Source organism: Mastomys coucha, unplaced genomic scaffold (assembly GCF_008632895.1).
Source record: "Mastomys coucha isolate ucsf_1 unplaced genomic scaffold, UCSF_Mcou_1 pScaffold14, whole genome shotgun sequence".
Taxonomy (NCBI): domain Eukaryota; kingdom Metazoa; phylum Chordata; class Mammalia; order Rodentia; family Muridae; genus Mastomys; species Mastomys coucha.
Genome location: NW_022196896.1, coordinates 27,283,105 through 27,309,431, shown reverse-complemented (window position 1 = coordinate 27,309,431; position 26,327 = coordinate 27,283,105). Strand labels below are relative to the sequence as shown.

At 39.4% G+C, this 26,327-nt stretch overlaps 1 protein-coding gene across 2 annotated transcripts in view; it reads left to right on the top strand.

The window, feature by feature from the left end:
- Window positions 1-26,327, top strand: part of Clvs1 (clavesin 1) — a 199,775-nt gene that overhangs the window by 100,336 nt on the left and 73,112 nt on the right. The gene's annotated exons all lie outside the window — the stretch shown is intronic.

Here is a 26,327-nt window from a genome sequence, read left to right as displayed (position 1 = left end):
GTTCTCCAGAGCAGTGGGTTTCCTTCTACGGAGCCACTCTGATTGTGAGACGTCATCAGACCGTTCTGCGTTCTAACGTCTAAATGTGCTACAGCTCTGTCTCTTCAGGTTTCTGGATCCTTAGATAGTGATGGCCACCTCCTGCATGGGGCAGGAGAGCGAGGGCCAAAGGGAAGTTAGACTAAGATATCTCCCTAATGCTGATATCCTTTCATGCAGTTAGTTTCTTGTGTTGTGATGACTCCCAACCATAAAATTATTTTTGGTGCTACTTCATAACTGTAATCTTGCTATATTATGAATTGTAATGCAAGTATCTAATATGCGGCCCCCAAATGGGTCACAATCTAGAGGCTGAGCACTGCTCATCTAGGATATGAATTGTCCAATACTGTGCTTTTAAAATGCATGCTATCTTGGACATGAAGAAGTTACTGAGGCAACCACAGGAAATTCTGCTTTTGCCCTACAGTAGCCATTCTATCTAGGAACTCAATCACTTTTCATATCAGCCTCTCCTCTCTCTGACTTTGAGATCATTTAGATACTGTTACCATTATCTGTTCCAGGGACCTTTCTTTATCACAGGGGTTATCCTTATCTCTAGGTGACTATAAACCCTTATGATACCTTGAAAAGGTTATAGCTAGGGCCAAACAGAATTCAGTCAATTTTAGTCAATGCATCAACAATCCTACATAGGTCTCTAATTGTTGCCTACAATAGCTCAAGAAAAGAATTACACAATAGTGTTATAGTGGAGACAAGAAAAGCTACACAAGGCTACCATCGGCAACAGAAGAGAAGCCACATGCTCCCTTCTTTCCATTCTCCTTGAAAGATGCTTTAAGAGGCCCAGGTATCTGCTGGATCCTTAGGAGCCTGTAAGAGGGAAAGCCTCTCTTTCAACATACAAAACTTACATTGTCAGCCCTCTTCACTAGGCTCAGCTTGAGAAATGGCCTTCTCAGTGGAATGGCCATCCCCACTGTGGTGCTTGGCCATCTTGTTTGGGACTTTAGTTATTTACAAGATGAATCTAGGATTTCCTGCTCCTCTACCCCGGAGAATTTAGGGCCCTAGCATGTGATGCCATTCCTATATACATAGTTAATAAATGCAATAATTCATAACTGTAAGCACATAAAACTAATAGAAAAAAGAAATGGGTTAGCTCAGATAGTTCACTCTTGGGGCAATGAGAACTTGTCATCAGTTTTGGTCAGTCTTGTATCTTATATTCCAACCAGGTTCAAGAGGCCTGGGGTTTTGTTTTGTTTAATTTTCTATAAAGAGACTTAAAAAGAGTGTTGATTATTCCACGCTTGTTTCTTATGGTAAGAAGGGCTATGATGTGGTACTTATCATGAAGGGAAGTCATGAGACATGCTTTCTGGTCAGCACACAAAAGGGAAGCCACAGTTCTTATAGCAGGATTCGGTTATTTTATTGAAGGTCTCAGGTGTTATGAACCTTGATGACCCCCTCAGTGTTATCCTCACATTGGACTCAAGGACCGGAATATTAATACTCCTGTATTGTCTACTTACTGTGTGCTGGCTGCCTGAGACAGGGCTGAGAACCTGCTATCTCCATTCTGTGAATGAGAGGCAGCTGACATCAGACGTTATTCTCCAGGTAGCCATCTCAGTGTCTGGGCATGTGCAGAATATCTGAAGCAATAAGCAAAAGGCTTTTCGAACATCCTGCAGTAGAACACCAAGGAGTGTTGTTTTTTCTGGATCTTTTACTTGGTTACTCCAAATCCCAGAAATGTCAAAGTGTAGGTGGTACAATTTAGAAGTAATAGAACTGGGCTAACAACTTGATGTCAGTGTTTGAAAGTGGGGTTTTTAGTTGTATTTCCATACATCAGAAGGAAAATAATGTCTGTGGATATAATTCAAAATCCAGCATATGCATAAGACTTTTTATGTGCTTTACAGGTGTATTAATTATGGTAATCATACAGAATATTGTACTTTAAAACTTTTCACATTTGTGTGTGTGTGTGTGTGTGTGTTGCATTAACCAAAGCAAGAAGACAACTCATGGGATTTGTTTCCCTTCTATTGGTAGGTCCTGAAGCTCAAACTCAGGTCATCATGCTTAGCAGGAAATATTTTTATCCATCGAGACATCTTGACACCCCAAATATTGTTTAAAGGGTTATCATGTCCTCCCCTCATAAGTTTCTCTGCATAAGCTCACCACCAGATGTCCATAGAACTCTTCAGCACACTTAGAGACACCTTCAAGGGTCTTTGTTGAAGGGTCGTTGTTGAAGCCCCCACATTGTTCCAGTTTGCTTAACCAGTCTGTGACTGTTTCTCAAATAATTTTAGTTAAAACATAGTTTTTCAGAAATAATTTCTTCTTTCCCTGATCTTTTATTTTTACTGAAAAATTTATAGTTTCTTCCTGCTCAAATCATTCCAGACCCTTTCTACTTCCCCACCCACCAACTCCATGGCTTTTTTCTCTCTTTACAATCATCAGTAAGCTGTCTCCAGTTTGTAGTCCACATGCTATGTGTGTAGACATCCTGACTCATGTATCAACACAAAATATGGGTCAGATACTCTAATAGGATTGCAGGGGATGACAAAGCTAACCTGGCTTCAGGGAACATTCTTTCTGTTGACATGGAGCTTCTGAGCCCATCCTCAAAGTGGTGTTCACACACATAGGCTTGCTGTTATAACATGGTGGATTTTGACACTACATCATCATACTCATCTGTTAGCCAAGTTACCCCACATCACTGTACCCTCTACTAGACTTCCTCCATTCTTTATACTGAGGCACAAACTGAGAGTTGACCCTTCATAAGCATTTTTAGGTGCTGATGCTGCTGGTATGACTGCACTTTGTTGTGGGTAAGAACACAGTGTACTATCTGGGTTTTGATCTTGTTTCTGCACCTGACAAGTTATTCTCTTCCTGGGTTCCAGTTCTCCATCTGTCCAGTGTAGTATCACAACAATATCTAAAATAGCAAAATTTAAATTAAAAGGGTTTTTATATAGCCAGCTCTTCACAAATGTCCAAGTGGTATTGAAAGGATGAAGCGACCTGGTCTGTAGACACACTTGTGCAAATAAAATCTGCATTGCCTGGCTCTATAAGCCTGGATTTCTGAGCAGAGCACTGACCCTCGACAGCTTCATCAGTACTCCTAAACAAGGAAGTTTCTTATCTATCTGTGTTACCATGACTCAGGAGCAGATGGTGTCACCTGCCTGCTCAGCGTCACCTTCCTTTCTATTCTTGTGGTGTGATCTTTTCAATTATCACCCAGTAGTGGAAGAGTCAGTCCAGTCCCAATATCTTGACACTGGGTAATGGATAGAGACTTATAAACAAATGCACTTTCTCCCTGTAAGACTCTTGCTACAGCAGTACCTGCAGTATCTTTGACTCTGTATATACTAAAGCATGCTAGGAACAGAATGAAGAAAATAAGATATTTTACATTTTGGACAAAGAAGCTAATGAATTTGAGTCTTCTAAAGTTTTCATGTATGCTCCAAGAAAATGTTTCCTCTAAGCAAACTGTTTTACCTTCTTACACTACAAAGCTGTAATTCTGAATTTGCAGTTAGTGCAATCTGTTATTATGGAAATGGTAGAGAAATAAAAGATCTCTTCAGAAGCTCTATCTCATTAAGTGTCAACTAAACTCGGGAAGACAATCAGGGCTGATGACACCCTGGTGATTCTGATATAGATAGTGTGGCTCATTTAAAATGGTCCCAGGAAATAGATCTATCTCTGTCATACTTTTGATACATAGTCTTTTGGGCTTTTGTGATTTATAAACCTAGCCAGTCTTCTAATTCAGTTCAATCCATGGAGAAACAATCTCTCAGTCTTTACTTCTAGTTTAGTCACAAAGGTAAAGAGACACAGCCTCTGACACTGGGAAAGCTGTGCTTCAAAGCAAAGCCAGACTTATGAACAAGTGGGGAAAAAACCCAACATTCAGAAAGGAAAAAAAAAAACACACACTAAACAAATAGACTCCCAGATGAAGAAAACAATGCAGGAGCTGTAGAGAATGGTTTCCTGGGCAGCACCACCACCCCAGCTCATTCTTGGCAAATGAATGTTGAATAGGGAAGTAAGGGCAGAAGGGAAGGAATTTTAGGCAATAGGAAGACTATAGTCAAACACACAGAGGCCTGTTGGACCTCAGTAGGAGGGAAAATTAGAATTCATTTCATAGTCTGCAGCTCACAAGCACCAGAAAGGACTATGGTGCCTCTCATCCATGGTAATCTGAAAAACTAGATGACCCAAAAATATATAACTGACACAATATGGTAGATTTATGTTTCTCGTGGTGATCACTTAGAGCTTTCGAGTTAAGAAGGTGTTTTAGTTACTTTCTTCATCATTATGACCAAAATGTTGGACAGAAACAACTGGATGGAAGAAACAATTATTTTGACTCTTTATTCCCAAATGAGTCATCTATTGTGACAGGGATGGTGTGGCCAGGGGTGGCCTCATATATAGAATGGTAAGGGGGTGATTCTTCCCTATATAATCCAGACATTTCCCCTCCTGTCTCTCTCTCCCCTCTTCCTCCTTCTCCTCGTCTCTCTCTCTATGCATGCTCCCTTTCTGTCTTTCTCCCTCTCCCCGTGAATTCACCAGAGAGAAGCTTCCCAATAAACCTGTTGTTAATATAATCTAAAAGAATAATTGACTACAGGCAATGGCTGCTTATAACATCTTTGCAGATCAGAAAGCATAGTGAGAGTAGAGGCTGTGCTGTGCTGTGCTGCGCTGCGCTGCGCTGATCTGTGCTGGGCTGGGCTGCGCTGCATTGAGCTGGGCTGTGCTGTGCTGAGCTGTGCTGTGCTGGGCTGCGCTGTGCTGTGCTGTGCTGGGCTGTGCTGTGCTAAGCTGTGCTGTCATCTCCAAAGGTCTGCCCCGGGCAGTGTGTTTTCTAGACTGACCCCATGTTCCAAAGTCTTACACCCTCTTCAAACAATGACACTATCTGAGTACTAAATCCTTATGAGCCTAGAGGTGGGTGTGCACTTCACATTGAAACCATAGCAGACATTTCGAGGCTGACTGGGCCAAGGAAGGATAAGATGTTAAGCTAAAAGAAATACTAAGGACTAAAAGAGATTTGGTAACCAAACAGGAAGCAAGATAAAGAAATTTGATTTGTGAAAGGTCAAGATTCAGGTGTGAAGTAAAGGTGAGGGCTGAAGCAACCTAATGAGAAGAAACTGAGAGAGCGGAGTAAGTGTGCAAAAGAAAGCATGGCAGAGCATCAGTCCTGGGCCTCAAATAGAGTTTGGTTGTAGTCCCCAAAGGTTCGTGTATTGAAAGTTTGGTTCTGTGTGTGGTGTTGTAAAAGTTACAGAGGCAGAACCTGGTGAGGTGAACAGGTCACTAGGACACAGTTTGTGGGATAGTGTAGCTCCTGTGGGACTCGCTGGGTTATCACAAGAGTGCTTTGCTCTTAAAGAGCAAGACTGCCATGTCCTGCTCTCCTATATGACTATAGAACATCATTCTTGTCCCTCCTTATCTCTGCCTTGATGCTTGAGAATGATACAGCCAATGGGACCCTGAACAGAGGACAACTTAATGGAACAATATGATCACGTGCTTTCTGCCTCCAAAATTAAATCCAATAAGCCCTTCTTCTTTAAAAAGTATAATTTTATATTATACTTATATTATAGTAATAAAAAATGAACTAAAAGCATTAGACATGTAAACTTAAGTCTGAAGAGAAAGAAGAAATTTAGACTAAATCTATAGATTTGGGTGTTTTTTAGTTTTAAAATAAAATTTTAATTGTATTTATTTTATACATGTGACTGTTTTGTCTGCATCTATGTCATTATGTGCATATCTGTTGCCTACCAAGGCCAAAAGGAAGCATCAGATCCCCTGGGACTGGAGTTATATGGAGACGGTTGTGAGGAGCTATTTGAACACTGGCAATCAAAAACAAGCCTTCTGGAAGAGCAGCCAGCACTCTTAACCTCTGAACCACACCTTTAGTGCCTATATTTTAAATTAAAAATCACTTTATTGTAATAAATTTATAAATAAAAACATCACACAGCTAAATTAAGGAATCTATTCAAGCAAGCACTTGCCCTGTCCAAACTCTACATCTCAGTGAGCCTTGGTCCAGTGAATGTGGGCATTCTGGAGCCATGCAGCCTCACATAGTGTTTTACACTTTTGATGTCAATTACACTTTTATGCAGCCATTTACTACAAGAACAGAAAAAAAAATGAGAATGAAAACTAGAAAAGCAGTTAACTTTATTCCTCACATGTCCACTGCCTGCATCACTTATTCCTTATTACCTAATAGTCCATATATGCATGTATAAATGTGTTGGGTTATATGTTATATGTTACATGTTGCATATTATATGTATTGTATATTATATATTACATATTACATATTACGTTGTATTTTATATAGTGTATATCACACATCATATACCGCATATATGATAAACCATATATTATATACAACATGTATATACTTATATATATATATTATTTATATACACACATTATAATTATAGGCTGGTATCCTCATATTAGGGGAACATACATTTCTGAGATTGTGTGACATCACTTAATAATATACATTCTAAGTCCATCTATTTTCTTGAAAATGTTGTGACTTTCTAGATTTCACAGTATCTGAAATTCTAGAAAATATAACAATCAGGCGAAACTAAAGAATGGGAGGCAGTGACTGAGGGAACAATTCAAGAGAAGAAAGAGAAGCATCAAGCTCGGGCAGGATGGGGAGCAGCCACAGTGAAGGGCAGGATGGGGAGCAGCCACAGTGAAGAGCAGGATGGGGAGCAGCCACAGTGAAGGGCAGGATGGGGAGCAGCTCAGTGAAGGGCAGGATGGGAAGCAGCCACAGTGAAGAGCAGGATGGGGAGCAGCCACAGTGAAGGGCAGGATGGGGAGCAGCTCAGTGAAGGGCAGGAAAGCTGACCAGGAAGCTATGAGGATGAATGCAAGAGCTGAGAGTTGGGCTGTGAGGAGGCACTTGCTATAATGCTACGGCTAGGTGCCAGCTAGAAGCTCTGGGTTGAGAGAAGAAGATACACATCTCATTGTCAGGAAACATATCTCACCAGACTACAGTCTCAGAGACATGGAAGAAACCAGAGCAGAGGAAACATGAAGGTGGTAGCAGAGGAAATGTTCGGTATCACTTTTCTGCTGACAGAGGATGGCCACTGCAGAAAAGCATTGGGTCCTTCATGCAAAAGTTCAGTCTGGACAAAGTGTTAGCTTCTGTGAATTCTTTAGTTGTAGAATAACATTTTGCAAAGAGTTAAAGAAAAGAACTCTGCCTCTTGTGATTATGAAATGAAGTTTGGAGTATCTGTTCACGGAGTATCTGTTCTGAATGTATCATTGTAATACATCTGCAGAATGATGACATTACAGATTTATAATTTGGTTTATGTCCTGGGGCAACCCAACATCCAGTCCAACCAACACTTGGCATTCCTAAGGGGCCTTTCCCTGCATAGCCCACATTCTCATGTAGAAAATAAGAGCCCTTGTAAGCATCACCTAGAGTTTTCTACATCTAAGGGCTAGAAAACCAACTCAAGTCAAAGCCAAGAAGATAGAAATAAAGGAAGGATTTACATAGAGGAACAATTCTGAGCTATGCTGTTCTCTAGACTCAGCCAGACCTGGCCTTAGAAGGGGAAGGGTGCCTGGAGAATCAGTCTGCCTTTCCCATCCCATCTGTCAGTCAGTCTCTGGACCAGTTTCTTCTCAGAAGTGTTTTCTCATGATATTCTGTAGATGTCTGACAGTTCCCTATATGAGTAGGAGCCCCATGACATCTTTATCCTTTGCAAGAGTGAAGAGACAAAGAGGGGTTTTCCAAGGTGCTACATCTGAAGCAAGCCCTTCAGAATAAACCATGTTTGGGATGGTTGGGATAATAACTCAGGCATCCGTTATGAATGAGACTCTAGTTTCCATGGAGACAAACTAAAGATCTCACACTTTTCCATGTGTCTTATCATGAGAGAAAGTATTCTTTGGGGGGAATAAACATGTGACTTCATTTGGTAAAAATGGAAGCATTTGTTTCTAAAAATCCACTAAACATTGCTAACTCCTGTTTAGTTAGTGTAGAGGAAAAAAATCAAAATGCAGTTTCTTTTTTTATATTAGAAGGATCTGGTTCTGTATGTGGAAATATTAATATATAAGTTACGTTCACAAAAATGTATGGTTCAGGTAAATTTTTAGAAAATGAAAGCATCTTAGTAATTAATGGAAGAATAAAAAGAAAATCAGATCTTGTGACCTAGTGGTCCTGTGTATTAAAAATTAACACCAAAGGTAGCCATTTTCCTGACTTCAATACCACAAATTGGTTCTTGTGGTGTAGAGTTTACCCACCCCATCCCAAAGATCAAAAAACAAATGAGACTAATGTCCAGCTGTTCCTATTATAGCCAATCAGGCTCCATGGTACTGGGGCCTGTCTTGAAAGTGTTATTTCCATAACTGATCTAACACTCTTTGTGTCTCCGTGTAGCATTTGATTCAAGAATAGAAATTTTGGAGACATAGAAATGCAGTGCCACATTCCTTAAGGAATGGAAGTGTGATTATATCACATAGAATATAGAATATGCAACATCACAGTATTACAGAACCACTGCTGTCAGTTCCCAGCTGATAGGCAGAGAAGAAGCACACATAGTGTAAAATTTTACTTCTGAACTTGGAAACCACAGTTTAGACTGGCTTATGTAGATGTACTATTCAACTGTGCCCTGAGGGAATCAATATATCATATCATCAGATCCACTGTGCACAGCTGTGATCCTAAGCAATCGGGAAGAGTCTCTGTCACACTCAATCAGGACTGCTAAAAGAAGGACACATGAAGAATATCCGAGAGATTTTCATGTACAATAGTTGCAGTGATATAAAATGTTCACAGCTCACCTTAGTTTTGTGTGTATCTTAAGAATTATAGAGCCAATTGAAAATTCACTGTTTCCAAGAACCTCTTTAATGACTCTTGGAAATGGGAGATCAGTTGGATACTCTGTAATATATTATGCGATAATAATAATACAAAACTGGAATAATAATACCCAATACCATATAAATTAAAATTCCTCTCAAAACCATCCATTACGTCTTCCATTACTATGCACAAGTCCTGGAATCATCTTCAGAAAAGGGAAGGAAAAGAAGAAAGAAGGAATGGTGGAGGGAGGAAGGAAGAGGGAGAGGGATTCCCCATTAGTGTCCAACACTCTGCTTCATAAGCCAAAACATTCCTGGACATTCAATATAAGTGTTTGATATTTGATGATGTATCCTACACACAGCACCTTGTGTTCAGTGCTGAGAGCACAATGATTCCTAGTGAGATGGCCCAATTTTCCATATGTTTATTAAATATTTTACTCTCTCCTCTGCATATGGCTTGATAATAGGCACCAGCCATTTCGGGTGGGGGTTAAAATCTTGCCTTATTAATAGCTTATAATCAATTTTTAACCCTTTGCCTCATGTCACAAAAGGGTTTACACAAATTATACTAATATTTAATGGTATTTCTCTTATTTCAAATGGTTGCAAAAGGTTTTATGAAAAGTCTGTTAAGTGCCTTTGTTTTAGACTTATGCTGTCATCATTTTTTTCAAAACGTTAAATAAAATTCACTAGCATTTTCTAGACTTGGATTCTTTCTAATCCATCATTTTATTGAATCTGGGATTTGTGCCTAGGAGCTGTGAGGGAGAAGTCTACCTTGGTTGTGTTTCAGTATGTCCCAGTGTCTGTTATTGGATAGTGTATCCTGAAGTGCACTGTAAAGGCAGATAAATGAATGCCAAGGGAACATTAAGACAGCATAGACAGAGCTAGAGCCCTGTCTGCTTTCTCTGAGAAGTCTGACCTAATATTTGATAAACACAAGCTCCCTTCATGTAAGAAACTATTTACTCGTAGCAGGAGTAGAAAGAGTGGCTTCCCATCAGGTCAAAAACTGGATGAAATGTTTCTTTGGGACCTTCTTTTAAAAAGCAAGCAAGCAAGCAAGCAAGCAAGCAAGCAAGCAAGCAAGCAAGCAAAGACATTGGCCAGCTAGAGATGCAAGGCAGTTATTGTAAGGCTCAAAGACTATTCTAAAGTGTTTTCAAAATACTCATGAGGAATTCTAGAATGTAGAGTCACAAAGGTAATTTATCTTGCCCCAATAATAGACTAGGTTTTAAAAACTTTTGTTAAGAGTATTAAGAATATGAAAAATACCCTAGAAGCTAAGCTAATGCCAGCTCAGCTGAAATGTCATTAGTTGAAAGGAGTAATTCCTAATGCCCTAAGCTGCAGATTCATTAGGCTTTGGAAGGAATTATGAATTTCCTTTTCCATTAACTTGAATAAGGTTTTGACGAAGATATTACTGGAAAAGCAATAGTATAGGACAGCATTAAAGTGGATGTTAAGTCATTGCAAAGGAAGAAGTCAATTCTGAAAGAGTCTACCCAAGATTCAACATAAGCTCCCAGGTATCTTTACATGAATGCATGAGCCTGTTCCCAGCTGCTGTAGAATGGGCACATGAGCCTCTTCCCAGCTGCAGTCTAGGTGGGCATGCCTTCATTTAATACCTTGCTACAAAACTCTGTTCTTGACTGCTCTTGCAGTTTCAAGTGTGTGTTTCTTAATTTTTAAAAGCATCTTCTTCAGAAACTTTGCTGTATATGATGATTATTTTAATCCCCAAAATAATAAATAATAAATACATAGAAAGCACAGCAGCCAGGATTGTGTATCTGAGACTGCCCTTCCTACTCACCAGCGCTGCCCAACACCACCTCCTTTTCTGTCCACATCACGAGTTTCTTCTCAGATGATGATTAAACTGTACATTTTCCACCTTGGCATTCTCACTGGTACCTTGGTCTATAATGTTGCAAACCCTTCTACCCTTTAATTGTCTAGAATTTCCCCCATCCCTGTGATGAGCATTGTTGCAGGCTGATAGGTCAAGTATCAGCACCTTAGATTTCCTCTGGATGGTTGAATTATGAACTTTTTGGTTCATAATTACTGATTTATACATAAGCAGGGATATTGGGGGTGTTATACATCATTGTGACCCAAACAGATATGCTTCAGACCCTACAGAAGAATTTTAATAATTAGAATGATTGTTTGAGATATGGGGGGATGGCTCAGTGAATAAGAGCTCTTATTTTTCAAGCATGAGGACTGTCTGGATTCAGCATCCATAAGCCACACATGTCATACATGTGGCTCTAATCCAGATGCTCTGAGGGCAGTGGTTGCACAAAACAGGGCAGTCAGTGTACTCCTCTGGCCTTTGTGAGAAGATATATATAAACACGCATGTGCACACATATACACCTAGTATAAATACATATACATACTTTCATGTTTATCCATATACATAGTTTCCTAAACACACACACACACACACACACACACACACACACCACACTCCCACATACAAAACCACACTCTTCCAAACACAAATACGTACACTACACACACAACACCACATATAACACACACACACACACACACACACACACACACACACACACACACACACAGACTATGATTGCTCACCTCTTGGAAATTGCACATCAGTAAGGCTGAGTAGGGGCTGAGAATATGTATATCTAAACAGAAGCACACGTAATGCTAACACTTGTGGTCCCAGAAGCACTCTTTAAGAATCATTTCTTTATAGCATTTTCTTATACAAACAAGGAATCAAGAAACAGACAGACTGCTCAGAGTTCCAAAGCCAGCTAACAGGACATGCGGATAGCTCACTATAACTTCAAGGCCAGGTATCGGGTCAGAAATCCTGACTGGGTATGAAGATTGTTGTCTCCTTAAACAAAAACAAGCTTTGAATTAAAATATCTATTTTCTGTAATTTCCAAGTATTTTAAGATCATAAAATGTTTTACCATTTACATATTTGTCGCAAATAGCAGCACTGACAGAATTAATAAATCTCTTTTTTTTTTTTTCTGAGCACACAATTGGTCTCCGATCTTAAGTGACTTTATTTAATGTTTCACAGTCTTTCATCATTTTCTCTCCTTCTCTAGAGCTGCTGCTTTGGTCAGGACCTCAGCAACTCTTTCCCAGGAGAGTTTCCAGACTTTATTTGTGCTTTCGTCTGGGCAGGATTTAACACACCCACCATACACTGCATGGCTGTCTTTGGAAAAAAAATTACTTCTTTAGTTTAGTATACATCATTTGCTTTTAATAAATATTGAAAATTCTAGGTTTAAAAATAAATGATAAAAATGTATTAGACTGTCTTGGAAATGTTCCAAAACTATAAGGAAATTCAAACTCCACCACAGCTCTGCTTCATGGTGCGCTATTCCTCCTTTTCTCATACAGGCATGTTTTTAAACTTAAATTTAATTTTTATTAAACTGCCTTATTGAGATACAATTAACATATCATATAATTCATCCATTCAAAATGTGCAATAGGTGGGTTTTAGTATACAGAGATGTGTAACCATTGCTACAACCTAATATTTAAAGACATTTATTTAGGACTGAGGATGTAGCGTAGTCTAAACATGCTTGTCTTGAGTGTATAAAGCCCTGAGTTTGAACTCCAGGAGCACATGAATTAGGCATGGCAATACATTCCTGTCAACCTAATACTTTGGAGGTAGAGGTAGACAGACAGAAGTTTGTGGTTGTCCTCATTTACATAGCCAGCTCAATGGCAGCTTGAGAAATATGAGTCCCTGCCTCAAATATTTCTCTTTTCCATACAAAGCAATTCAGTTGCTGTGAGCAACTATTCCTCAGTCATTACTTTTTCCACCCTTCCTAGGTCTGGAAGCCACCAGAACACTTTCTGTGCATAGACACTTTCTGATTCCCACTATATCCACAACAGAAATCAGACAATGTACATTCCTTTGTGCCCGAATGATCTCACTTAACATGTTTGCAAGGCTCATTCACATGGGAGCTTGTGCCAGTATTTGGTTCCTTTATATTATTGAATAACATTCCACTGTTTGTTCACACCACCATTTAATCTGTTTCTCTGTTGCCTGACATTTGAAGGCTTTGCACTTTGAACAAGTAGGAGTAATACTGTTTCATCTACATTGATGGTTTCCATTTTTACTTCATGTGTGTCCATGCACATGCATACCATAGCACATGCACAGAGATCAGACAATATCTTGTGGGAGCCCCATCTTCCTTCCACCATGTGGGTCCCAGAACTTGAACTCATACTGACAGGCTCGGCAACAGGCAACTTTACCGGCTGAGCCATCTTGCTGGCATGTAATACTCTTTTAAGGGCATATGTTGACAATATATATCTAGGAATAAAACGCTGGGTCATGTGGTAATTCTACATTGACTATTTTGAAAAGCTATTGAAGTATTTCTGAAGTTACTGAATCATTTAATAGTCCCACTTTCAAGGGACCAGGGCCCCAGTTTCCTCATATCTTCAATGATTCACTTACTTGATGTTTTTGTTATTGGATTTTAAATTAAAGCCATGGTTGTTACAAAGCAATGTCTTGCTGTGACTTTTCATGTCACTAAGGATGGATAAGACTAAGAACCATTTCCTGTACTTGTTATTCACGTGTTTGTGGTTAATTATGTATTAGATCATTTGTCAACTTTTAATTGACTTGTCTTTGAATTACTGAAATGTGTGAGATATGGGTATATTCTTGATATGATTTCTTTGACATATAAAACATTTCTCTATTCTATAGTTGTTTTTCACTTTGCCAACAGAAATCTAAAAGGTTTCCATTTTGATGGATCCCCATTTATTGTCTCTATTCTGTCAGTATATGTGTTTTTAGTTTCATACCCAAGAAAGTGTTACTAACCATAGCCATGTGACCTGCCCCTGTGTTTTTTCTAAGAGAGTTACATTGAGATGTGTGTTCCAAATTGAAGCTTTTTGGTGTACATGGCATGAGGCATGCCCAACATCCCCTCCCATTAATGTTGTCCCAGCATTACTATTAAACACTGTTCCTCCTTCTTGAATGGTCCTTGTTTCCCTTATGGGAGCCAAGCATCCATGGGTCATTCATTCTGGACTTGATTTTTACTCCATTGGTTGACATGTTTTTCTAGGCTGTGAGACTCTCTGGACTATAGTAACTTTGTAGTGATGATTTGTAATGACAGAGGAAATGTGGGGTGCCCAGCTTCATTTTCTTTGTCAAGATTGCACTATAAAGATTTTCTACACTTTCATCTCAATCTTAAAGTACATTTGTCAAATTTGTCAAAACAAATCAACCAAACAATGCTAACCACAGCTCTGAGCTTAGAATTTGAAACATGAATTTTAATCTTTAAATCAAGATCAGTCTGGAACAAGCTGTCATCATATCAAGTATTTAAAGCATGGGATGCTTTCCCATTTCTTTATCTCCTGATTTTTTTAAGACAGACTTTTAACATACTTATTTATTATTATTTTGTGTGCATTGGCATTTTGCCCCCATGTGTATTTATGCGAAGATGTCAGGACATCCAAAGCTGAAGTTACAGTGATGAGCTACCTTATGGGTGCTGGGAATTGAACCTGGGTCTTCTGGAAGAGCAGAGGGTGCTCTTAACCACTGAGCCATCTCTCTAGCCACTCCAACAATTTGATTTTGGTTTTCAAGGATTCCTGGGGGTTTTCTTCATACTGAAAATAGAAATAGTTTTACTTTCAAAATAGTAATACTTTTAGAAATAGTTTTATTTTCTTTTTCAGTGCTGAATAGATATGATGAGAGCAGACATCCTGCCTGTTCTTTTGACTTTAGGTAAATAGCATTCAATCTTTTATTATTAGGTATGAGCTAAGTTGTGGGTATATTATTAATTATTATTAAATATACACAGTTTATTAGATTAATGAAGCTCCCATTACTCTGGGTATGTTCAATAACTACCATCACATTATCTAAAACAATTTTTCAGAGTGTGCTTATTTTCATCTCAATTGAAGTTTATGTTTTGTAGCCTGTTGAGAGATTCTTGTATTCCTGTCCCCAGTCTAACTGTCAGGCTATGTCTGTTGGCTCCGCCCCTGCAATCACCTCTTTCAGCCTCACCTCCAGCAGGTTATGCTGAGCCTCATTGGAAACCACACAGAGCATGCCATATTCCATGTTGCCTCTGTCTCTCTCCTTGCCTTATCCTGAATAGTCACTTGATTGTTCTTCAACACACAGATCAATTGCTACTAACTACAAAACTCTGTGGATGAGCTAGATCTACCTTAGCTGCTCTTCTTTTGGATACTCCTAACAAAGTGTGGATCTTTCTACATTATAATATAATGTGTTTTTCTGCCTTCTCAATTTAAATTTCTGCCTCTCCATGCAAGATACTATTCTTAAAGCCTGAAGCTATATTAGACATCTTTCCTATACAGGACCTGGATTCCACCATGCTGATGGACAGATGTATGCATGAATAATGAGATTTATGCCAGTTTTTATATTGAGCCTTCATAAATTAGTAAAAAGACTCACATAATTCTATAAAAAGACAGAGGCCCTACAGGCAAATGCAACTATTGTTCTAAGGCCATGGAATATAAGAAGAAAAATGACTAGCAAATAAAAGGACATAAAAAGCAAAAAAAAAAAAATGTATTAAAAGCTTGAGTTTCTAGAAAATTTTCTCTGTTTTTAGAAATAGTGCTCCATATGACATTTCATCTGGGATGCCATTCCCCACCTCTCCTACTCCTTACCCATAATCTTCAACATAAATTATTCTATAGTCTATTTCACTGAAGAATTATGGTAGTACTTACATTAGTTGACCACATTCACATACAAAAGGATCAATGGCTATCACCTGTGATTGCCACTAAGCAAGTTTCACCAAGTGGCTAGCATTTAAGAAAGAGTCAGTGAAACATAAATTCCACTAATAATTATGAGAATGATCAGGACATACATGAGTTATGTCTTTTTGCTGTCATGAAAAATTCCTTGGAAGGTGAGGCTCATTTGCCCACAGTTATTATTGACTGTGGTTCAGTTGCTTGGCTGGATAGTGAAGAATGCTGGATGGCTCAGATCTGTGTATTCGGGGAATCTGTGCTTGAGTGAAGACCAATGCTCTGGAACACACTGCCTATTATCTGCTCTGTGAATGTTTATTGAAAGCCATCACAGATATAACCTAGGAGTGCTTGGGATACATCAGTGAACATTATACTGAGAAGAGCAGGCAGTAAACAATAACCACAGCATGTCTGTGTGTGAACACACACATAAATAGAATGCTGAACATGATGAGTACCATGGAAAAGAAAAGAGCCAGTGTGGATGCTTGAGACCAGTGAGCAGACATCAATACACTGAGCACAAGACACGGCTGAGTGCCGCCTCTCACCATGATAAACATTAAATGAGGCACATGTGTACCAGTAACTTTTAAAAAGGAGTTTAAACATTGTTAAAGATAATTTTAAATTTAAAGATGAAACAGGCCATGACTTACAAATGGCATTTTTGGGCATAGGCTTGAAGGAAGTAAAGTTGTTGGCCACACAGCTACTGGGTAAGATGTTCTAGGCATAGCAAAGGTGAACACAATACCTTGAGATGCCAGGGTCCTTGAAGAGTCCATGGTATAATAGAGATGCTCCGGGTTTGGTCAGGTTCTTGTGCACAGTGATAAAAAATTAGCAAGGGGGAGTAGCCTTTCAATCTAAAAAAATAATAAAACAGGGAACAATTGTAAGGTTTTGAGCAAAAGAGTGATTCAATCTAACTTGTATTTTAAGCATATTACAGACAATCCCTGATTTCCAATTTTTTTCACTTTATAATGGCACAAAAACAAAATGCACCATATTCTGTTTGGATAATAATCTACTATAGTCATACTTCTGGTCTGAAATGAATGAGTCTATTAAGCACACAGCAAGCAGAAATAAAGGAACAAATATCAAGTAGCAGATAGACAACATATTTGAATATGGAGCTTACAAAAACCAGCAGAAATGAGTGGGAGAGCCTTGTTCGGTCATGCTGGACTCCCGGATTGAGAGATTTCCCAGCAAAGCAGAAGCCCTGGGTGGGCCTCCAGCTTTCCACTCCCACCATAAGCATTTTGATACCGTGGGGTAAACAATAATCACCTTTGAAGACTGTTTACCTCTTTTCAAGGGTCCAGTGTTTTACTGTTCTCCTTCCTCTGTGTTCTAGAGCCAGGGAGCCAGCCTGACCCAGAACAGGGAGTCTTTGAGGACATTTGAAAGAAACCTTATTGAACCTGACACAGTGTACCCAGTCTCTTGTTCTCCTTCAATCCTCTGTAGGCACAAAGAGCACATAGCAATTGTATCGGTATAATTTGAATTACAACTCAGTTGAAACTGTATTTCAAGTTGAGCTGTGCTCTTTGCTCGGGCTAAGTAAGGGTAGGTGGTCTTAGCCTCTCTTTTCTTGAAGGCCAGCAGAGTGACCTGAGCCACAGCCACAGGGTAAGCACAAGATTAGGAGACCCAGACCCTACACAGCAGACTGTGTTTTGGAGCTGTGCTATTCGGCATCTTAAGTTTGCTTAATGGGCTTTGGACATAAGATGCTTTCATCCTAGGATCAACCTTTCAGAATATAGCCTGGAATTCTGGAGTGTCTGTACTCTCTCTTCTATTCTGGAAAACAGACTTAAATTTCAAGATAGGTGTAAGGAAACTAGTTGAGAAATTATTAGTATAATTTTAATTTGAGAGATTCTTGGATTTTTGTTCTTTGGGGTTTTGTGGCTGAAACTAGAATATAAACAATAAAAATACTGGGAGATTTTAGATAAATATATTTATTAATAATATAATTATAAAAATACAATTAATATATTTAAGTATTTAAACTTAAGGTACACAGAGAGACTTAAATTTAAGGTTAGCACAATAGGGTATGCCATGTGAAACAAAGAGGGGGGGGTTAAAGATGCCTTTAGTGTTTTGGAAAGTCCTCTTTAAAAACACAGGGAAGGGTACAGAAGAATTCAGGTAAAAATGCCTGAGGGAGGGAGGGAGGGAAGGAGGGGGAGAGGGAGAGGGAGAGGGAAACAGGGAGGGGGAGAAGGAGAGGGAGAGAGAGAGAGAAGGAGAGAGGGTGGGGGCTCAGCCTCTCATGAACTCTCCCTAGAAAAGTCAAGTGCTGGCTGACAGGAGCCTGATATAGCTGTCTCCTGAGAGGCTCTGACAGTACCCGAGTAATGCAGAAGTAGAGGCTCACAGCCATCCATTGGACTGAGCACAGGGTCTCCAATGAAGGAGCTAGAGAAAGGACCCAAGGAGCTAAAGGGTTTGCAGCCCCTTAGGATGAACATCAATACGAACTAACTAGTATCCTCAGAGCTTTCAGGGACTAAACCACCAACCAAAGAGCACACATGGTGAGACTCATGGCTCCAGCAGCATATGTAGCAGAGGATGGCCTAGTCGGTCATCAATGGGAGGAGAGGCCCTTGGTCCTGTGAAGGTTTATGCCCCAGTGTAGGGGAATGCCAGGGCCAGGATGCAGGAGAGGGTGGGTTGGTGAGCAGGAGGAGGGGAGAGGGAACAGGTTTTTTTTTCCTCAGAGGGGAAACAGGGAGAGGAGATATCATTTGAAATGTAAATAAAGAAAATATCTAATTAAAAAAATTAAAAAAAATAGACATCATGGAAGAAATTCTGTCTGTAAGCTATGACAGAAGTTAGTGTGGGGAGCTTTAAGAAAGGACACTATGTTCTTCCTTTTAAGAAGGAATGAAGTATCCACACTTTGGTCTTCCTTCTTCTTGAGTTTCTTATGGTTTGTGGATTGTACTTTGTGTATTCCAAACTTCTGGGCTAATATCCACTTATCAGAGAATGCATACCATGTGTGTTCTTTTATGATTGGGTTACCTCACTCAGGATGATATTCTCCAGATCCATCCATTTTCCCAAGAATTTCATAAATTCATTGTTTTTAATAGCTGAGTAGGACTCCATTGTGTAGATGGACCACATTTTCTGTATATATTCTTCTGTTGAGGGACATCTGGGTTCTTTCCAGCTTCTGGCTATTATAATTAAGGCTGCTATGAACATAGTGGAGCATGTGTCCTTATTACATGTTGGAGCATCTTCTGGGTATATGCCCAGGAGTGGTATAGCAGGGTCCTCTGGTAGTACTATGTCTAATTTCCACAGGAACCACCAAACTGATTTCCAGAGTGGTTGTACCAGTTTGCAGTCCCACCAGCAATGAAGGAGTGTGCCTCTTTCTCCACAACCTCTCCAGCATCTGCTGTCACCTGAGTTTTTTACCCTAGGCATTCTGACTGGTGTGAGGTGGAATCTCAAGGGAACAGAATACCCATGGAAGGAGTTGTAGAGTCTGACTATGGAGCAGAGACTGAAGGAAGGACAATCCAGAGACAGCTTCACCTGGGAATCCTTCCCATATTCAGTCATCAAATCCAGACACTATTGTGGATGCCAGCAAGTGCTGGCTGACAGGAGCCTGATATAGCTGTCCCCTGAGAGGCTCTGACAGTACCCGACTAATACAGAAGTAAAGGCTCACAGTCACTCATTGGACTGAGTACAGGGTCCCCAATGAAGGAGCTAGAGAAAGTACCCAAGGACCTGAAAGGCTTGCAGCCCCTTAGGACGAACAACAATATGAACTAACTAGTACCCTCAGAGCTTTCAGGGACTAAACCACCAACCAAAGAGTACATACGGAAGGACTAATGGCTCCAACAGCATATGTATAGCAGAGGATAGCCAAGCCAGTCATCAATGGGAGGAGAGGCCTTTGGCCCTGTGAAGGTTCTATGCCCCAGTGTAGGAGAATGCCAGGGCCAGTAAGCAGGAGAGGGTGGGTTGGTGAGCAGGGGGAGGACAGAGGGGACAGGGGTTTGTTTTTGGTTTATTTTATTTTATTTTTTTTTGGAGGGAAACCTGGGAAAGGATATATTGTATGGCATCTAAATAAAGAAAACATCTAATAAAAAAATATAAAGTCGCAAACACACACTCATGACTTTGAGATTTTAGTATGAATACTTTGGAATAAAATGGGTTATGCTAATGTATCACTATTCAGGAGACTGATAGCTAACTATGTACTTTGAACCAAATACGTTTAATATTGTTTAGCTAATTGTAATTTTAACTTTTATCTGTCTCAATATCTCATTCTCTCTATAGAATGTGATGAAACCAGGAAAGCATTTCATTCATTTCAAAGTAATCATTATTTATCATTCTGGTTTACAGAGTAAGCATAAATTATGCCGATAATGATTAAAATCTTGCTGATAATAGCAAAAGAAGAAGAAGAAGAAGAAGAAGAACAAGAAGAAGAAGAAGAAGAAGAAGAAGAAGAAGAAGAAGAAGAAGAAGAAGAAGAAGAAGAAGAAGAAGAAGAAGAAGAAAAGAAAGGACACTATATACCCATGTGGAATTCCTAGGGAGATGAGTAGTGCTGTTCTTAGAAAGGAACAAGTTGCTAGTGTAGTTGGGAAAAAGTGGGAATATTTGAGACTCTTTGATAGGAACAAGCAAGAAGTTTCTGAGAGTAGCAGAGAGTTTCTGAGAGTAGCAGGGAGTTTCTGAGAGTGGCAGGGAGTTTCTGAGAGTGGCAGGGAGTTTCTGAGAGTAGCAGAGAGCCAGTGAACATGGATATTTATGGCAATGCTGAGGACACACGGGCTGGCACTTAGGGACAAATATCATTTATAGGACTTTAAAGGCCAGGCTCCCTCAAGAGCACCACTCTAGGCCCATTGTTCATAGCTTGCTCCCAAGCTGCCCGTGGCTATTGTCTACATTTTTATCTTGGGACAATTCCAGAGTATTTTAAGAGTATTCACTTTTCTCTCAGGCTCTGAGATTCAAAGTTATTTGAGAACAAAGACTTCACATTTTTCTTGTTCTTTTTTTTTTTAACCACAATGGTTTATTCAGAGAAGCCAAATCAGTGCTTGCTCAAATAATAACATATTCTACCATGTTTTTCCTTATTCTATCTTACTTCAATGCCTACAGAAACATTTTTTCCTTAAAAATAAAAATGTGGTTATTGAATAGTAACAATCCCTTAAGAAGAGCCCATTTTGAAAGAATTAACACATAGAAAGGTTGCAAATATCAGTTTTCTTTTTATTAATAGTCAATGGCAGCAACACCACAGTCCTCAGAGATGCGCCAAGATGGGAACTTTAGAAACTTGACAGTAGGCAGAAGACTAGGTTGACATGAGTTCATAAAGAGAGTTAAATGGCTGGCTAGGGTTTTCATAGATTTCTTTTGACAGGTTTCCATCACTGAGGCGGCATACTGCAGACACTCAGAGGAAGAACGATTTATTTGGGCTCATGGTTTCAGAGGCCCATAGTAACTTATGTTTGAGTCATGTGGCCACTTAGTACACCACACGTAAGAAATCTCACATCTCATTAAGGATGAGAAACAAACGAAAATTCAAGATGCAACACCCTTCCCAATGGCATACCCTGGGAAACTAACTTGTTCCCATCAGTTCCTACCTCCCGAAGGTTCTGATACTGCTATGGGATGGGGACCAAGCCTTCCATATGGGGACCTCTGGGGGTCACTCCAGCACTAGTTGTACAATTTATAAGGATGAATGTTTTGAAGCACTTCTGTAGGTTGGTGACAAAGACTAGGACAGTTAGTACTCATCCTATCGGAGACTGGAAGCAGAGTGCAAGGCTCCGAATCCCCCAAGAGCCTCTGACATAGCCTCCAAGCTGATAGAGTAGGGAAGTCAACACCAGTCTCAGCCACCAGTCCTCAGTCCTCAGCAGAATGAGGAATAGACTTGCCATGGCTAAAGAGCCATAAGCTTCTACCAACTGAGGGTTAGCTACAGGAAACAAATCAAGGGATCTGCTGAACACAGGCAAAGATGGAGCGGCAGATGCTTGAATCCCAGGGGCTGTGCTCCTGGGTGTGTCTAATGTTCCAAAGAACTTTCTGTGGGCAGTTTAAATGCATACTCGCTTAATCCTAAAATAAGACCATATTAGTCATTGTAACTCCCTCTGTAGAAGCTCAGTAGGAGCTACTGTGGCTCCTCTGACTCATAGGCTCATGTATGTTTTAGCTAATTTACAAACAATATTACTTGTTTTCCTCAGGAGCACAGGGTCACTTCCATCATTTTGAAGAATATTCGTGCCTCAAACCCATGTTTAAATATTCATAATTTGTCTTTCAGTGATTCTTTCATATAAAGGATGCTCCATATAAAGAGTAGCTGGCTCACCCAGCCCACTCTCAGAGACTAACCACATGACAACACATACTCTAGTTTGCTGGAGGATTACTACACTCTCACACAGAATATTAAAAGTGTGTGTTTGAGGGTCAAGACTGAATAACTCCGCTAACTTTCACTGTTTTCTCAAGGACTCCTTCTGGCGAAACTGACACACTTAACTCCTAGGGCATGGAAGTTTGGGGACAATAATTTTCAGTGTATTTTGTGTCACTGTCTATTCGTGTTATGCCATTGATGCGAATGATAATGCAGTAAAAACAAGCCAAAGGATGCTAATATTATTATTAAAATAATTTTGACTATTTTGTTCCTCTGAAAGCATATCAAGGATCCCCAGCAGATGTTTGTGCTCTAAACATCCTTTTCATGCCGGGAAATTTTTGGATCAAATCTATAGAAATTTAAGTGCCTGACAATATTAACTGATTGCTATGTAGACATGCTCCACTAAAGTCTACAGAGCTAGTGTTTCTGACTGGCCTGCTTAGGGGAAGAGAATGAATTCAGACTGAAACTCACTCACAATTCTGTCTTGTTGGAGAGAGAGATGGTAATTTCTTTTCAATTTTCTGTGCTTCTCCCAACTCAGATATCTCTATTTGATAGTAGATGTAAACTCCAAACCAACTCCTAATACCTGTCCCAACAGATTTGTGAATTTAGAAAGGAGAGAGAGGCAAGAACATGTGTTCTAAGAAAATATTTCTGTTCTAGTGACTTACTATACTGACACCAGCCATCAGCAGGACTGCAATTCCATTTATTTTAAAATGTGATTTTATCCATACTTTCACTGTGGCAGAATTCTACTGCAGCTATACTTAGTTTGTAATCATAGGGGTGGGAGGAAGCAGGAGATAGTGCCTTCTTAATTCACCCGATTACAGGAATATTAACATAAAAATCCTTCAAACCAAAGTTATAGCAAAACACTCTCAGAAGGATAAGATTCTTTAGTCTTAGGGATTTCATACTATAGTGAATGGCATTATGATCAGTGGTAAACTTAATAAAAATAAGATTTACATTGGTCTCAAATCAAAGGTGCCTCTTCACCAAGGGACTTCAAGGATGCAGATGGCATGAAGCTTAATCAGTCACATGTCAGAAGTTTCCCCAAAGCTTGAGGCAGTTGGCAAACACCTTCTGAGGGCATGTTGTCATTCTGTAATATGTGAAAGACACCTAACATCCTGTCTGGAACATGTCTAAACATTCAAGAGGGCTGTCCATTTCTCTCTAAAACCTCGTGACCACCTGTAACTTCCTCCCTCAGGAAAGATTGCCTTCAAAGGGCAAATCGCTCTTCCTAAAAGGAACTGTCAGTCTCCTGAAAACGCATATGCCAATGCTTTTAACTGTTCCTAATAATGCTTAATATTTAGCACTAGTGTTTTAAAAGTGGTGTGTCACAGTTAGCATTCATTAAGCCAATACAAGCCTAGATGCTTGTAAAATTAAAACATCTATTTTTGTGTGTATAAAGATGACATTTGAAATTGAAATAAAATCTTTTGGGACTCTTTTCCTACTGTTGGTCTGGCTTGTCCAACTTTGATGTGATGGGTTATGGTTTATTTATGGTATTTTATTGTGTTGTGCTTTACTGCTGTTTCTTGGAAGCCTGTTCTTTTCTAATGAAAGACAGAAGGAAATTGGATCTCTGGAGAGGAGGGAAGGGGAGAGAAGAAGAAGGGAGGGGAGAAAAGGGAAGGGGAGGGGAGGAGAGGAAGAACTAGGAGGAGCAGAGGGATATAATGTTCAAATTATATTGTATGAGAAAAGGATCTATGTTTAATAAGGGGGCAAGGAATTACCACTAGTCTTCCCTAGGGAAGAGTACTCCAATTCCTTATCCAATACCAAACTGTTAGCCCTGAAAGCATACATGTAACCTTATCAGACAGGGCAGAGTGTGTGTGTGTGTGTGTGTGTGTGTGTGTGTGTGTGTGCGCGCGTGCGCGCATGTGTGATAGATAGATAGATAGATAGATAGATAGATAGATAGATAGATAGATAGATGAGATAGATAGATAGATAGATAGATAGATAGATAGATAGATAGATAGATAGATAAGGAAAAGATGTCATAAATTTGACAAAGAGTGAGTATGGGCAGTAGAGGGAGAAAAGGAAGGTGGAGAAATGATATAATTATAATATCAGAAACAAAAGAAACTAAAAAGGAAAAGTAATAAAAATAAAATAAAGAAGAGAAATTGTAATAAAGTATCTAAGGAAAAATTTCATTACCAATAACAGAGTCTTGTATAAGTGCCTTAGTTAGGTTTTGTATTGCTGGGAAGGGTCACCAGGACCACAGAAACTCTTATAAAGGAAAACACGTAATTGGGACTGGCTTACATGTTCAGAGATTTATTCTATTATCATCATGGCAGGAAGCATGGCAGCACACAGGTAGACATGGTACTGGAGAGGGAACTGAGAGTTCTACATCTTCATCCCAGGACAGCAGAAGGAGACTGTGTGACACACTGAGTGTAGCTTGAACATAGGAGACGTCAAATCTCACTCTCACAGTGACACACTTCCTCCAACAAATCCACACCTACTACATCAAGGCCACATTTCCTAATAGTGTCACTCCCTGGGGGACCAAGCATTCAAATCTATGAGCCTTTGGGGACCTTTCCTATTTAAACCATTACAATTTACTTTTGAATCAGTTATTGGAGAAAAATAAATTCACTTTGTGCAATTTTTATGGTTGAATGTTGAGTGCATGTTGAATAAATGAGCTTTGTCGTCTTAATTTAAAATGAGAGCTTTTTAATTTAAACATATGTCTTTAAATTCAGTTAACATCCGTAACTCCAGTACACTGAAGTTTTAAACAAATCATATGAGAAAACTATTTTTACCCATATTTTAAAGAGCTTAAAATTTCTGTAAATGGGGCTGGAAAGATCACTCAGTGTTTAAGAGCATTTGCTGTTCTTACAGAGAACCCCAGTTCAGTTTCTGGCACCCACGCGGTGTCTCACAGCATCTTTAACTCCAATTCCAGGGGAATTAGCAGCATCTTCTAACCTTTGTGTATTAGACATGCGGTACACATACATTGATTTTACATAATTCAACATTTAATTGATTTATACATTTTACATGATTTATATATTTATACATTATGAATAAATTATAAATCTAACAATGATTTATAATTGCTGCATGGTAGAAAAGAGTAATCATTAAACATGGAAGGGTGAAGCCTCCTTTTCCATGCCAGTCTGAAAGTGTCAAAAGATAGCAGAAATGTCTAATGCCAGCATTACTTAAATGGTTTTATTCACAAAATAGACATTTGTTAAAGACATTTTTTATTTGCTAGATATTTGTGTTTAAAATAAAACCACACAATTTGACATGGGCCCTGATTGTCCACTGATTCAGGCAAGTAGTATTAGTGAGGCCCTCCTGTGGATCGATACTATTTCAGGCACAAGAGTATGCTGGAAAGCAAAGAACACATGGTCCCTACTCTCCTGGAGTTCACAGTGATGAGAGGAAAAACAACTCATGGTAGAAATTAATCAATAAAGACCACTCAGACAGTAGCTTGGCTCTGTCGAGAAAATATATTCAGAGAATGGGAGAAGGCTATAGACATACATCTCAGAAGTAAAATTTGACCTCAGTCCTAAAGGAGAAGGTGAAGGACAACATTCAAAGAACCAGGTTAGAAACTTCCAAGCAGAGGCAGCAGCTACAGGTGCCAAGACCATTCAAGGGAATTGTTGAAGAAGATCCAACTTCTAAGGCAGGAAATAGGAAGCAGTTAAGAGTATTGAATATTCTTTCAAGAGACCCTGGTTTGATCCCCAGCAGCCATATGGTGCCAAAATCCATCTGAAAATCCAGATCCAGGATTTTGGATGCCCTTTCCTGGCCTGTGAAGTTAGTTCACATATGTGACATACTGACAAACATG